Source organism: Acanthopagrus latus, chromosome 10 (genome assembly GCF_904848185.1).
Source record: "Acanthopagrus latus isolate v.2019 chromosome 10, fAcaLat1.1, whole genome shotgun sequence".
Lineage (NCBI taxonomy): Eukaryota > Metazoa > Chordata > Actinopteri > Spariformes > Sparidae > Acanthopagrus > Acanthopagrus latus.
In genome coordinates, this window is record NC_051048.1 from 6,948,494 (window position 1) to 6,961,268 (window position 12,775).

Below are 12,775 nucleotides of genomic sequence, written 5' to 3' on the forward strand. Positions count from 1 at the left end.
TATACTACAGCCTTACATGTCAGTGGAGAGACGCAAAACTAGTATTTCTTATTGTACGTGTCCACAAAAACGCGTCTTTTTACGTGAGGTCACAGGTTTCACCCTCCAACACAACCACCAGATTTGGGAACTTGTTACTCGTGTGCGGAATCTTTCTCTTATATTTCAAAAACAACCTCAGCGAAATGTGTTTCTAAAGAGATTTTAGGCCAGAAATAAGCTATGCAGCTGCTTAGTAAACCCACTGAGCAAAAACGTATCCAAAAGAAGTCAATTTTAATGTTGTTGACGATGTTACGGCATGCATTTTACCAGGAGAGCTGTTCTTTAGCTCTGTTAAATACCGTGTTTTGGTCATCCAAGGTAGGCTGAAGTTGAAAAGATGTCTAAAATTACATTGAAGTTAATTGAATTACATTTTGTTTGAACACTGTAGTAATTATAACTGGAACTTGTGTTTTGCTGTTCTAAGACATCTGACTTACTGCTACTGACACTTTTTCTGCCCTGACATTACAAATACCTCTATTATACAAATGCACATGATGACACTCACAGATAAGAGTGAAGCATGAGAGACAAACTCAACCCTCCCAACACAGAAAGCAGCTCACAAGAAAGCCACGGCGTAGCGTGGGTAACAAAATGGACACACATTGGAGATATCAGGCTACACGATCACATTTAACTCCCTGATATAACACACACACACACAGCTTTGTACCGTGGATCATGCACTCAAAAGCATTAGACCCCTTGGTAATGTATGAACAGGCTTTTACACATGCACATGAGAGCCTCTCGGCCACAAACAAACACGCACCCGTCGCAACACAAAACCGAAACCAGACCTCAAACATCAACAAAGGCAACAAAGAATAAAAACCCCACTGGAACGGCTTTCATTAATTCCATAACCACGCATTCATGTGTTGCGCACATGCTGTTCTTGTGCAGCAATTTATAGGATTATTCATTTGAAAATGCTCAAGTGGAACTGTGGGTAAATTGAGGGCGGTGGATTGTTATGGGTTAGCTGAAGTGCCTTAGCCTTGATTGCACTATGATTGGGTCGAAAATGTCAGGCACCTATTTATCATGGAGGAGAAAAGTGCATCTCCAGCCTTTAGGTATTCCAGCTCTGTGACTCACTTTGCTGTAATTACAGAGGGGAAAAAAAACTCACGACACCGAGGTTAAATATGTTTACACTTGAGGACCGATTCTAATAATGGCTACAGGGGTGAATGTGGCCACCGTAGGAAAAAGGGAATGGACTGAATTCAGAGAAAGATTCGGCAAAATTCACAAAGAAATGCTGCCTGTTTATATAAGACGACTTTTTGTCAAGGACGTCACGCAGCAGTGTTTCTATCTTGACGTCGACCGGAGTGACACATTTCCTTTTTCATCTGCTCACTCTGAGGATAAATATATCGAACAGTAAATACTGTGAACTCACAGTGAAATCACAAAAACGAAGGCTTGAGACTTGACTAGATTTATGTTTAGAAGAAAAACCTTAAGATTTCCATTCAGAGACATAAAAGCCTGGCATCTTACCTCGAGATGAACTTGTCATGTAGGACTTCAGACAGACACCAAACAAGCAGAGCTGCAGACATGGACTTGAGTTAGATTCAGATCAGTAAATCTGACCCTCCATACAGAATCAACACTGAGAGCCACAACATTAATGCATCATTCTCAGAACTGCAGGTCTCGCGTCTTATAAAGACAAATGACCAAAGCTTAATTTAACTACTACAATCTGACATCCTTAAGTTAAAAGTTCTATATGAATACAGTCATTTTACCATTTGGAGACTTGACTTGGACCTCACCTGAGTAACTTAGTTTCAGACTTGCATCCTGACTTTGGTTATGAAGAACAGAACTGATTTGAGCATCATGATGAACAGGACTTGAGAACTATATCAAGAAAGCCGTAGACTTGACTGCTCCATTGCTGTTCTTTCTGCAGGTTTTCTCAACCCCCTGAAGACTTGGAGACCTGCGATACCTTCCATCATGACTGTGGTTTTTAAGACTAGCAACACTGATCCGTCCTCAATGATATGAGACTTGCTCTGATAGGCTTGAGATTAACTCGTCCTGAGGGACTAAAGACTTGAACCTCTACAGACTTGAACTTGAGGTTTGAACATCAATTGTGTCTTATTCAAGCACCTGAAAGCCTCGACTGGACTTGCATCTAGTAAACGCTAGTACCTTCAACAACTGAAGACTGGAAGACTGAAAAAACCCAAGACATCTTGACTTTGCTGGTGACATTGGACTTGGCTTTGACTTCCTCTCAATGACCTGGACTTGTGTTTATGGACTTGCAACTCGTAGAGGTGTAGATTCAATACATGAACTTTAATAGGACTAAGATGGACCTGTCTCAAATTACTTGTACCAAGCAGAGTTGTAGACTTGAGACTTCGTCTTGAGTCTGATTACATCTCAAAAAGATTTGATTTGTTTCAAGACTTCTGTCTCCTGACACCAGAATAACTGTAATCTCTGCTTATAAGAACTCATCATTTGACGTGTACCTGTCCAAAATGTCTTTCTCTGATACAGCTGACATGGTCTTGTTAAGATCCTTTGAGACTTGAATTCAAGAACATTAAAGACAACTTACTCAATTCACCATTTCCAGACTTAAGACTTGGACTGAAGGCATCAAACTTGCTGAGCTGTAGACTCGATACTCGGACGTGAGTGTGATTTTAGAACGAAAAGATGATTTGACTAGAAAGCTGAAACATTCAAGACTTGATAGACTTGCACAAAACTATTGGGAAGTTTGGTATCTTTGATCACATAATGATCACCAATCTTTCAGGTACGTGTCAGACAGTTTGCAGAAATAATAGTCCAGCAATTTTAAGTAATATGAAGTATTTTTTTTAAAAACACACTTCCCTCACAATCATCCCCTAAATTACAGAAAATCAATCTCTTCAGCTGTAATCAAACCATCCTTTTTAGAAGTGTCAAATTCTCGAAGTGTCTTTCCGTAATGGTTCATTTTTACCTCCGCTACGAGAAACGCTTGAACACCAGTGACGAGATGCGCTCTGCTCTCCAGCCTCATTTTGTCAGGCTGTGTTGGCGACGGATGTTGCGGGCTAAATGTAGTCCAGCTTTGTGAGTCACAGAGAGCAAGGAGGCACCGCAGAACAGAGGTTTCGATGTCTCTTCTCTTTTTCTCTCTTTTTTTTTTCTTTTTTTCTGCTTTTGTGAGTCAGAGCGTGTTGGAACAATGCAGGAGCGCAGGAGGCTGGCTGGGTGGGCTGTTAGAGCAGCTCATCCCCGATAATGTGCGCTCATCCCGTCTCTGAATAACCGATCTGCTGCACGGGCTCTGACATCGAATCTACCTTTTGTTCTCGCTCTCGCTCTCCCCTCTACAGAGAGGGAATTTATAGTTTTATATGTGTTTCTCTCCGGCTGAAATTATATAATTGAGTGAGTTACGCCTGAACTGGTTAAGCCGAAGAAGTTTTCAGGTTCAGAGGAAAAGCCGGGGAAGAGGGTTAGCTAATAAATGCTTAATGTTCAGGTTAGCTTTCTGATTAAGCTCGATGTTTATCACAAAAGAACAAGAGAAAGAAATCTTTACCATGTTGTTCTACTATATTTATGTCCATCTTCTTTCTTTTTCAGCCATGAAAGATGCTGTAAGCGCTGTTGTTGTTTTAGCTAACTTCCTGTCTGTTTTTCGGTTAGCAAACCTCATCGACTCCTGTCTTTGTTTCAAGGCAGCTCTTTCGTCTCTTTCTTTTCTTCTTTCTTCGCTTGGCATGTTTTATAAGCTAGCTAGCTTTCCCTGTTCCTTCTTTGCCTCTCTGGCACAGATTTAACAACTGGTGAAGCCAAAGAACAACAGTTTTTAAATTCAGAGAGCTATCTCAACGTCTTATCAGCTAATAAATGCTGAGTATTTATGTCAGCTTTCTGATTCAGCTGAATATTTATCACAAAAGAACAAGAAAAAGAAATCCTTACCATGTTGCTTTTACTTCAAGTGTGTCCATCTTCTTTCTTTGTCAGCAATGAAAGATGTCGTCGGTTTAGCTAACTTCCTGTCTGTTTTTCAGTTAGCAATCCCCTCCCCTCCTTAAAATGTCAACGCACTTTCGTGACTCCTTACACTTTCTCAGAGCAGATCTCTTCGTCTCTTTCTTCTCCTTTGGAGTTTTCTCAGATCGGCATGTTTTGTAGTATAAGCTGCCACTGACAGCGCTGGAACTGGAAGCTTTCCCTGTTCCTCCTTTGCCTCTCCACCACAGATCTAACAATTACAGTCAAGATACAGCATTAGACATGGTGCCCTTTAGCAGCAGCTAACTTGAGTAGAAATAAAATGATTTAATCTTGCAGTTCTTCTAATCTTTCCAAATTTTATTGAACTGAATAGCTCAAATTATAACAGGCTTGGAAACTCTCTCTGTCTCTCTTAATGACGAGTCAATGCTGAGGAGATGATGAGAGAACGGGGGGCAGGTGTGGCTACTGATGCTCAGGTGATGGTGGGAGGCATTAGCACACCTGTTGTGAAGTACATGCAATTTGGTATAACCTTAACCAAGCCTTACCTTGAGACCAAAGTTGTTTGGCGACATTGTTGGCGTTGTTCGGCGACTTTGTTGAGTTTGGTGTCCCGCCTGACACCGGCTGCAACCAACATTTGCTCTTAAACAGACTGTCACTAAACTTCCCACACCATACCCTCAGCAAAGTTTTGACCACTTGTTTCTCTGCAGTAACACAGATGACACTGTGTTATTAAAACTGGCTGCTGCTGAGACTGGCGGAGACAGATTGCGGCTGTAAATATGACTATATATAGTCGATTGCCGAGGGATGCTATAGCTTCAGTCCATGCTGTTGAGCAGCTATGGTCGTGTTTAGTTTGGCTGTGACACATGGATGAGTGTTTCACTAACTGTATGCAGGGGATGCACAATTCCAGAGTGTTGAACTGAAGCTACTGAATTTATTGAACTCCTGTGGCGTTGACAGATCTGTTACATCTGATTTAAGGACCACAGATTGCAACCCCATGTTGATTTAACGATACTTTCTTGGCCAATAATAACAGTACTGCCACTTTTTAAAACATTTTTAACATCCAAGCACAATAATTCAACTATTATTTCGGCTTTTCACGGATGAGTAACACTTCAGAATGCTGCCTTTAACTTTAAAAAGTACATTTGTAGTCTAAACTGGCTCTCTGTCAGGTAGAGATAAAAGTAAGGAACCTGATGATATCTGGGCTTGCCAGGTTTGTTTAAAACATTGTTATGAATCCTCTGGAAGCAGAAATGATCTCTAACATGAAGCCCTTTTTTCGCCTTGGAGAGAAAAAAATGAATTCACATATTTCTCATAAAGTTCGCGTACAGTTTCTTGACACCCCAATGGGTTAATTCTGTCTCCACAGTTGCCCGTCCCTCAGAAAAAAAAAAAAAATGCTTATAAAACTAAAACTTCCACCTAATTACTGAGCCACTTGTCACACTCGTATTTTTTTTTTTCTTCCTCGTCATGATTATAATTTCACACATGCCCTCATGTTCCTCGTATCTCCCTCTCTGGACATAAATGCAGCCTTTCGCACATGTTCGGAGAGGGGGTGGACGGATGAAGAAGGAGTGAAGCGATGCGGTGACGAGCTCTGATCACCCGAGGCGGACGGCCAGGGACTGTGATCGAGTTTTGGCCGGAGGAACAGACGGATGGACGGCCGTCAGCCATTGCTTGTTGTTGTTTCTGTTCACATGAGCCAGTGGGAGGATGGAGGTTAGGTCTCATATCTGTGACCGACTTAATTCATCCCCATCCCCTCCCTCTGCAGTATGTGTGTGTTTGGGATGTGGAGGCAAGCCCGAGGGAGGGAGAGAGGAGCTAAATCAGCTCTGCATAAACATGAAATAAACAAATACTCGGGTGCAAAAGAGCGCTCGTAGGACCGTCGCGGGAAGACGCAGCCTCTCGCATACGCGTGCCTTGACTGACAAAAGTGACAAGTGCAGACATGCAGCTTCACAAAGGCCTTAATTAAACAACAGCACATGGGGTGGGGGGGGGTCCTGTGGGGAATGGCTACCTTCAAAGCTGTCTGTGTATGCAAATGACAAGGCCAGAAGTGAGAAAAAGGCTCAAAATGATATGGAGGTTCGCTGAAAGGCAGCAGCTGGATGAAAGGCTGAGGGCAGAGGGGGGCTTCTCTTCCACGAAGGAAACATAACATGTCGCCGCTGCCAGGGCTGTGGCATTTATTTCGGTTGTTCTCCGAGCTAAAGGACAAAGCTGCCTGAGCAAAAATGTAGCATTTGTAAAAAAAAAAAAAAAAGAAAAAACACCCATCCTGCCACTTCATGTTGTGGTGGTAGCGGGCGACACTTTGACCTTTCTCCCACTGGTCCATCTTGACATGTTGCCGGACCAGATGGGAAGTATAATCTCAGTGAGCAAATTCTTGGTCTTCTCTTAAAGACCAGTCGGAGGTGTTTGTAGTCTCTCCAAGTGGAGGCGACCAGAGGGCATCTGGTGCCCGAACCACCTCAACTGGCAGTCTTTCAATGAGTTAGGACACTCGACAGACGACCAGGCCAGCCCAGGCACCCTGTAAAACAACTCCCACAGCCCGCTGTGCACTGCACGCTCGAAAGCAGACAGCTGACAGAGGTGGTTAGCGACAAGCTGGTGAACACAGTGGAACATTTGACTGCTAAGGAGCTAAATATATCCCTCAGGAGCTGGTGGAGACCAAAAACAGAGCTAAAAGAATACTGTTAGGACATGCTAACATGGCACAGTACCAGGGTTGTTAAGGGTCTTTTAATCAACACAGTAACAAGAGGCGGATTTTGAAGTCTCTTTATGCTACGAAGGAGCAAGGGATCATGGGAGTTTACATTTTTAATCGACCACCGCTGCCAATCAAATCTGAAGATCTAAATAAAAGTTGGCAATGTGAACAATAATAAACAACGGGGTAGCTAGTAAGCTCTTCTTTCCTCACTTCCTCACCTTTCCTCTGAGTAATGGATTTGGGCTTGAACATGGTCTGAAACATTTGGGATAATGTAGACCTCGGTGCGCAACTCGACAAAATATAGTTGACAGAGGCAGTTAGCGACTGGTTGGTGAACTTATTTGGCAGCTTATGAGCTAAACATTTCCCTCGCACAGAATGTAATTTCTGCCCTTTTAATGGTGTCTCAGTCTAAAACAATAACAAAAGACTGAGTTTGATGATATTGTGAAGTAGCGTGGGATCATGGGAGTGGTGGTCCTCATTGTGTGAGAGTGGGCAGGGCTACAAAAGTAAACAACAACAGTGGCTAGCCAGTTAGTTCACTTCTAGTGTCATCTAGTTTTTCATGTTTCCCTGTAAGTTATAAAACATTTCATAGACATTTCACTGTGTAACATATTATGCCTTTAAGCAGGTATGTTTGGTGTGTTAGCATGCTAACAATTAGCACTAAACATCATTTTTGTCATTAGTCTTCTAGGTAATGATGCACTGTAATTTTGACTTGATGAAGAGACAGTAAACACAATATACAGTACATAACTGCTGGAACAAGTTACAATATGAGCTTTAAAGGTGATGTTATTGTATTAATTAAGTTATTGGAAGTTAAACTATTTGTGGTTTTACAGGGAACCATTTCACCATTTCACTTCAAGGAGCTATCGGCGATTTTCCCTCTATGTTTCACAAAATGGTGATATTTCTCAAAAAAGGATCACAAACACAAGCAGCAAAGCGAAAAACAGCAAAATAACACAGCAGTCTGGCACATTGGAGGGCTGTTGATGGATACGCAGACGGCAACGCTGAACCAAAGCTAAAAGGTTAAAGAAAAGCTGATGCTGAAGGAGAGTGATGCCATGAGTTGCGGGGGAAAAGAGCAAAAAAAATAAAAAAATAAAAAATGAGAGGAAACGCATTAAATAATCATGTGCTTTCAAGTCAGATGCCGGCGCTGATTGCTGATCCCACGCCCCTGCTGCGAACGCACAATCATGCGACAGCACACACATCCTCCCCGACCCCGCCGCCACTGTGCGCTTCCCCAACCAAATCAAGCCTTTTTAGACGGATGCACCCTCCGATTCATGCCATCGCAATCCCATGTTCCCGCACTCATTTGCCGCAAAACTCAAAGATTCGTGGACGCACACGTGTATGAAGGCATATTAAAAAAAAAAAAAAGAAAAGAAGGGAAAACATGCACAGCCCCCGCCTTCATTAGCCTGCGGCGGCTCTGGCGGCTGTCGTCCCCGAAAGCCTCCACCTACGGCCCTCGCTGTTTACCGAGACTCGCATGACCACGAGCTCAAAGCGCGCCTCACGCTTCCCTCTGCAGTGCGCCACTCTCTGACCCCCGTGCCCACACAGGAGCTGTGATCTAAAATAAAACAAACACTTTGTTCTCTGCAGAGTGAAGCCCGCTCGATATCGCAGAGCGAGGGGGGGAGTGGAAACCTCCCTGGGTAATGTGTGTTTCTTTTCTTTTTTTTTCAACCAACGGACGAGTTGGACAAACGTGCACGGGGGTGTGTGACTGGAGGCCGTGCAGCATGCATAACAGAAATGCTTGAAAATTAGCAAAACTTATGCGTACGTGCGAATACTGTAAATTCCTACATGTGCTCTTTTGAGGGGAAACCTGCGCCTTTGTGTTTGCGTGTGCTTTGTCTGCCAGCTGTCAGGTTTGTGGCCTTATCACCAGCCCGTTGCAGACTATCTTCCTTAAACATTCATCAGCTCCGAACATCAAGCAAGAAAAGCAAGAAGTGTGTAGGTGTGCGGCGCTTCAAAGAGCATGGGGAATGCCTCAGACCCGAAGTTTGGGGGAGAACTTTTCTTTTTCAATCATCCGAAGGCGACGGCAAGCAGGAAGATGCGGTGATTCCATAGCGTTAGCAGCGTGTGGTTTGGATCTAATTTAATGTAAATTTTAAACATTTATGTCCAATTAAGCAGCTGCTCCTGCTCCTCTGTGGTTTGGAATAAAAAAAATGAATTCAGAAAAATCCTGTTTGGGGTATAAAGAAAACACGCTCAGACGAAGCGGCGACCTCCGGGGCTGAGAAATGAAGCCAACATGAATGTTCCTCGAGGGGCCATTCGAGGCGAGCTGATCCCCACAAGAGCCCATTTTTTAATTATCCAACTTATCCAACTGTACAAAATCAACATGTTTACAACCTGGCATAAAAACAGTGTTTGGTGGTCAACAGTTAGTGGTTTGTCCAGTCACTAATCTTGACCTCTTGGCGGTGTTGGTGCCCTTTAAAGGACTTTTAACGTAACTATCGGGCAAATAATCTGGCTCTCTGTGCAGTGAACTAGACTACAAAACCAGAGGTGAGGGACAGGCGCTGGTGTTTTGGCCTGGCGAGCGACCCTGATGGTGTTAGCCTGGCAGACACCTGTTGGAGCCGGCGAGCTCTGGAGGACACGGCTGTTGGCAGAGCCCGGAGCTCCTGGAGGAACAAACATCTGACGCGTACCGAGTTTGTTTTTCATAAATTTTTGGGATTAAAAAGTGGATTTATCTTCCCTCTCGCCTGCTGTAACAAGCCACTGAGGCACCAAGATCTTCATGATGAACGGGGTAGAGATGGGGAAAAAAGTAAAAACACAGCGGGATAACAGGAAGAAAGGGAGTCTCTGGCAACCAAAACAGCTTTTGGTTGCTCCAAGAATGATCAAGTTTCATTCGGCTTAGACCTCGCAAAGCTGGCTTGTTTTTCCATTTAAATTGGACCAAATCTCTCCGTATTCTTAGTTAATTAAGAGTCTTTGGGAAGTAACGCATGGCTGAGCTGATTCAAGCAGCTCGCCTCTTTGCTTTTCAGCTGTGAAATACGTTAATGAGTCGAGCGGCGTCAGCATAAAAGTGCACGTTTCCGGGAGATTCCAGCTGTGTCCAAAATCCTTTCTCCCCTCCCCGCCAGCTTCCTTGCTTGACAACGTTAGTTGCACACCACCAAAACCAAAGCGGCGTTCCTCTCATTAAGTCAGCTGTTCCGCAGGTGGCACTGAACGTTTTCAGGTTTTTAAGTGCCCGAGCACCCACCGGACACCCACGCAGGTGCCCCCACCTGCTCCCTGAGGGTGAACAGACTGCGGCTGACTGACTTCTGCTCTCATGTCAGCTTTGTTCCAACCGGTCGGTGTGCGACAAATGACACATCCATCTTTCTTAATTAGTGCTGTCAGTGTAATGAGCCCACATCATTCTGTTTCAGCAGAAATCCACCCAACAGGAAGTCTGACTGAAGTTTAAATTCTCCACATTAAGGCAGTTTTTAGCTTGAGGGACGTATGGTCAGTTAGTTGTTCAGGCCACCACTTTGGATTATTTTAAGATTTAAATGACTAAACTATTTTCTTTATTGCACGTATTTATACATTTTTGCACGTCTATGTAGGATGAAGCCTGTTGATCCCCCAGCTTTTCCTCTACGATAAAAAACATGGTATACCTGCTTAACGTTAGCATGTTAGCAGGCTCACATAAGCGTTTAGCTCTGTGAGGCTATACTTTCCTAGCTAACATGGCTGTAGACTTGCTCAAAAGAGGATAAAAACATGATTTATATACATGTTTGTGGAAACAGCTGTAAATTCTCAACACTGAGGGCATTGTTTGAATGATAGCTGTTAGCCAACAATGCTAGGAGACGGCGCATCACCTTCTGTGGCATGCTACTAACAGGAGGATGCTAACACTAAACTAGCCTATTTCTGTTTCGCTACAATATTTAATATTGTAAAGCACGTCACTACCCAATCAGGGTAGGTGGTGGAGGTAAGTAGCACAAGTGCGAGTGCGTCCGCCACCTTGGACAGCTAGCTAGGTAGCATACTAGGCAGAACTACCGCCTGATATAATCATTAGCAAATGTAATAATGAAAAACTGATTTAACAAATTAGCCATGGCTAGCTGGTTAGCACACTAACTTAAGTAGATTTCTCTGCAATAAACTGCACAGGCATCATAACGTCCAAACTGCTGTTCATTCACATACATTTTGTGTAATATTACATATTGCCCCTTTAATTTTAGCGAAAATAACTGAAATCACCTGTGCAGGGTTGCATGGCCTTCACAAATAGTACGTCTGTATAAAAATTAGACATAGTCAACAGTATAACACCCTCCTCTTGTCTGCCTAATTGCCATAAAATGTTCCTCCCATGAGCACGCACACAAAATTCAATCTCATTCATGTTCGTGACACAAACTCCACATTACCTTCCTTTCCCCCTGAAATTGGATTATACACTCTGACATTTCAACCTGTCACGTGTTGCTGACAATTCAGCTGGGGCAACAAATCCAGTTAGGATTTAAGTATTATTGTGATCCCGGACCTGAAGTCAATAAAAAGCCCAAATAACCAAACAGTTGCCCGACTGTCCCTCAGCCCTCGTATCATTATTACGATTTGGGGGGGAAAATGTGCCTCCTTTTCAAGCACGCAGCTGCATCATGTCTGATGACTAAATATATCCCGTTTATATGTTCTGTACAGTCTGTGTGTGTGTTTGTGTGTGTGTGTTGCACTTTGATAGATTCAACAAACGCCCACGGGCTCACAGAACTCTTTGTTTTTTGTTCCTCGCCGCTGTAATAGCGTAATGAGGGAGAGACAGCGGGCGGTGTCAGGGAGATGACAGCGCCTGTCTCACTCTCATTAAACCCTCGCACAGACCTGATAAAAGAGCGAGGAGGGGGAGACAGGCCGATAATTGGAACAGCAGCATATGCAAATACTCAGCCATTTAGAGGAATCTGGGATGTGTGTGTGTGTGTGGGAGTGATGGGTGGTTGAGGCTCCTGCATCTGTATGTGTGTGTCTCCTCCACAGTGTGTTTCAGTGTGCATGGGAGTTGGTTTCTGTGCATGTGTGTGTCCGTGTGTGTGTGTGTGTGTGTGTGTGTGTGTGTGTGTGTGTGTGTGTCTTCTCCCCAAGCGGCTGATGTCACTCAGTAGCCGAGCGGAGGAGCATCTCCGGTTTCCCAGGCGCACAAAGAAAATAACGGGCGCTCTGTTGCAGCGCTCCATTCTCCAGCGGCCCGTGGAGACCCGGTGGGCCTTTACAGGGGACCCCTCGGCCCCGCTCATCACCAAGCCCTGGTTCGGTCTCTCTCTTTTCAACCCCTCTCACACACACATCATTCTCTCCTCCTCTTTTTCTTCTTCTTCTCCTCACAGCTATACCTGCTGTATTTCCCAGCTCCCAGTTTTAATAAAACATAACGCTGTCAAAAAGAAAAACCATCGGAGGACGACGGCAGCGAGGATCAAAGTGTAGATAAACCCCCCTCTTTTCTTTGAAAATCGTTGTTGTTGCCCCCAAAAATCACTCTTTTTTTTTTGAAAGCTTTTAAATCCTATCTCACTTTAATTGTACGTCCCCGAGCGCCTCAGGGTTGGTCCGCTTCTTGCTGCAGGAGGATGCTAATCGCTGTAGTTTACAGTATGAAGGCACGCATCAGGAAGCGGGGTGGCAGGAAGTCCCAAGGAAAGATTGTCTGGAATGAAAATAAGCGCGCCGGGTGAAACCACTGAGGGGGGAAGCTGGAACGTCGCCTATTTCCACTGTTGGGTTGTTCTTCGGCCATGTTTTAAAATCTAAAGTCTAAAATGTGGCTGAGTACAAGTGTAAAGTTAGATGGATTGGAAATACTTAAATCAAGTAGAAGTACACCAAAAGGCTGTT

The 12,775-nt window shown here is 43.9% G+C and overlaps 1 protein-coding gene across 1 annotated transcript in view; it reads right to left on the reverse strand.

The window, feature by feature from the left end:
• The window catches only part of LOC119027132 (copper chaperone for superoxide dismutase-like), a 54,275-nt gene extending 50,176 nt beyond the window's left edge, over positions 1-4,099 (reverse strand). Inside the window, exons 1-2 of the mRNA XM_037112036.1 lie at positions 4,021-4,099; positions 1,564-1,615 (exon numbers count right to left, since the gene is read on the reverse strand). The gene's annotated coding sequence lies outside the window, so the exon portion shown is untranslated. The remainder of the gene's footprint in view (positions 1-1,563; positions 1,616-4,020) is intronic.
• Between the last annotated feature and the right edge of the window lie 8,676 nt (positions 4,100-12,775).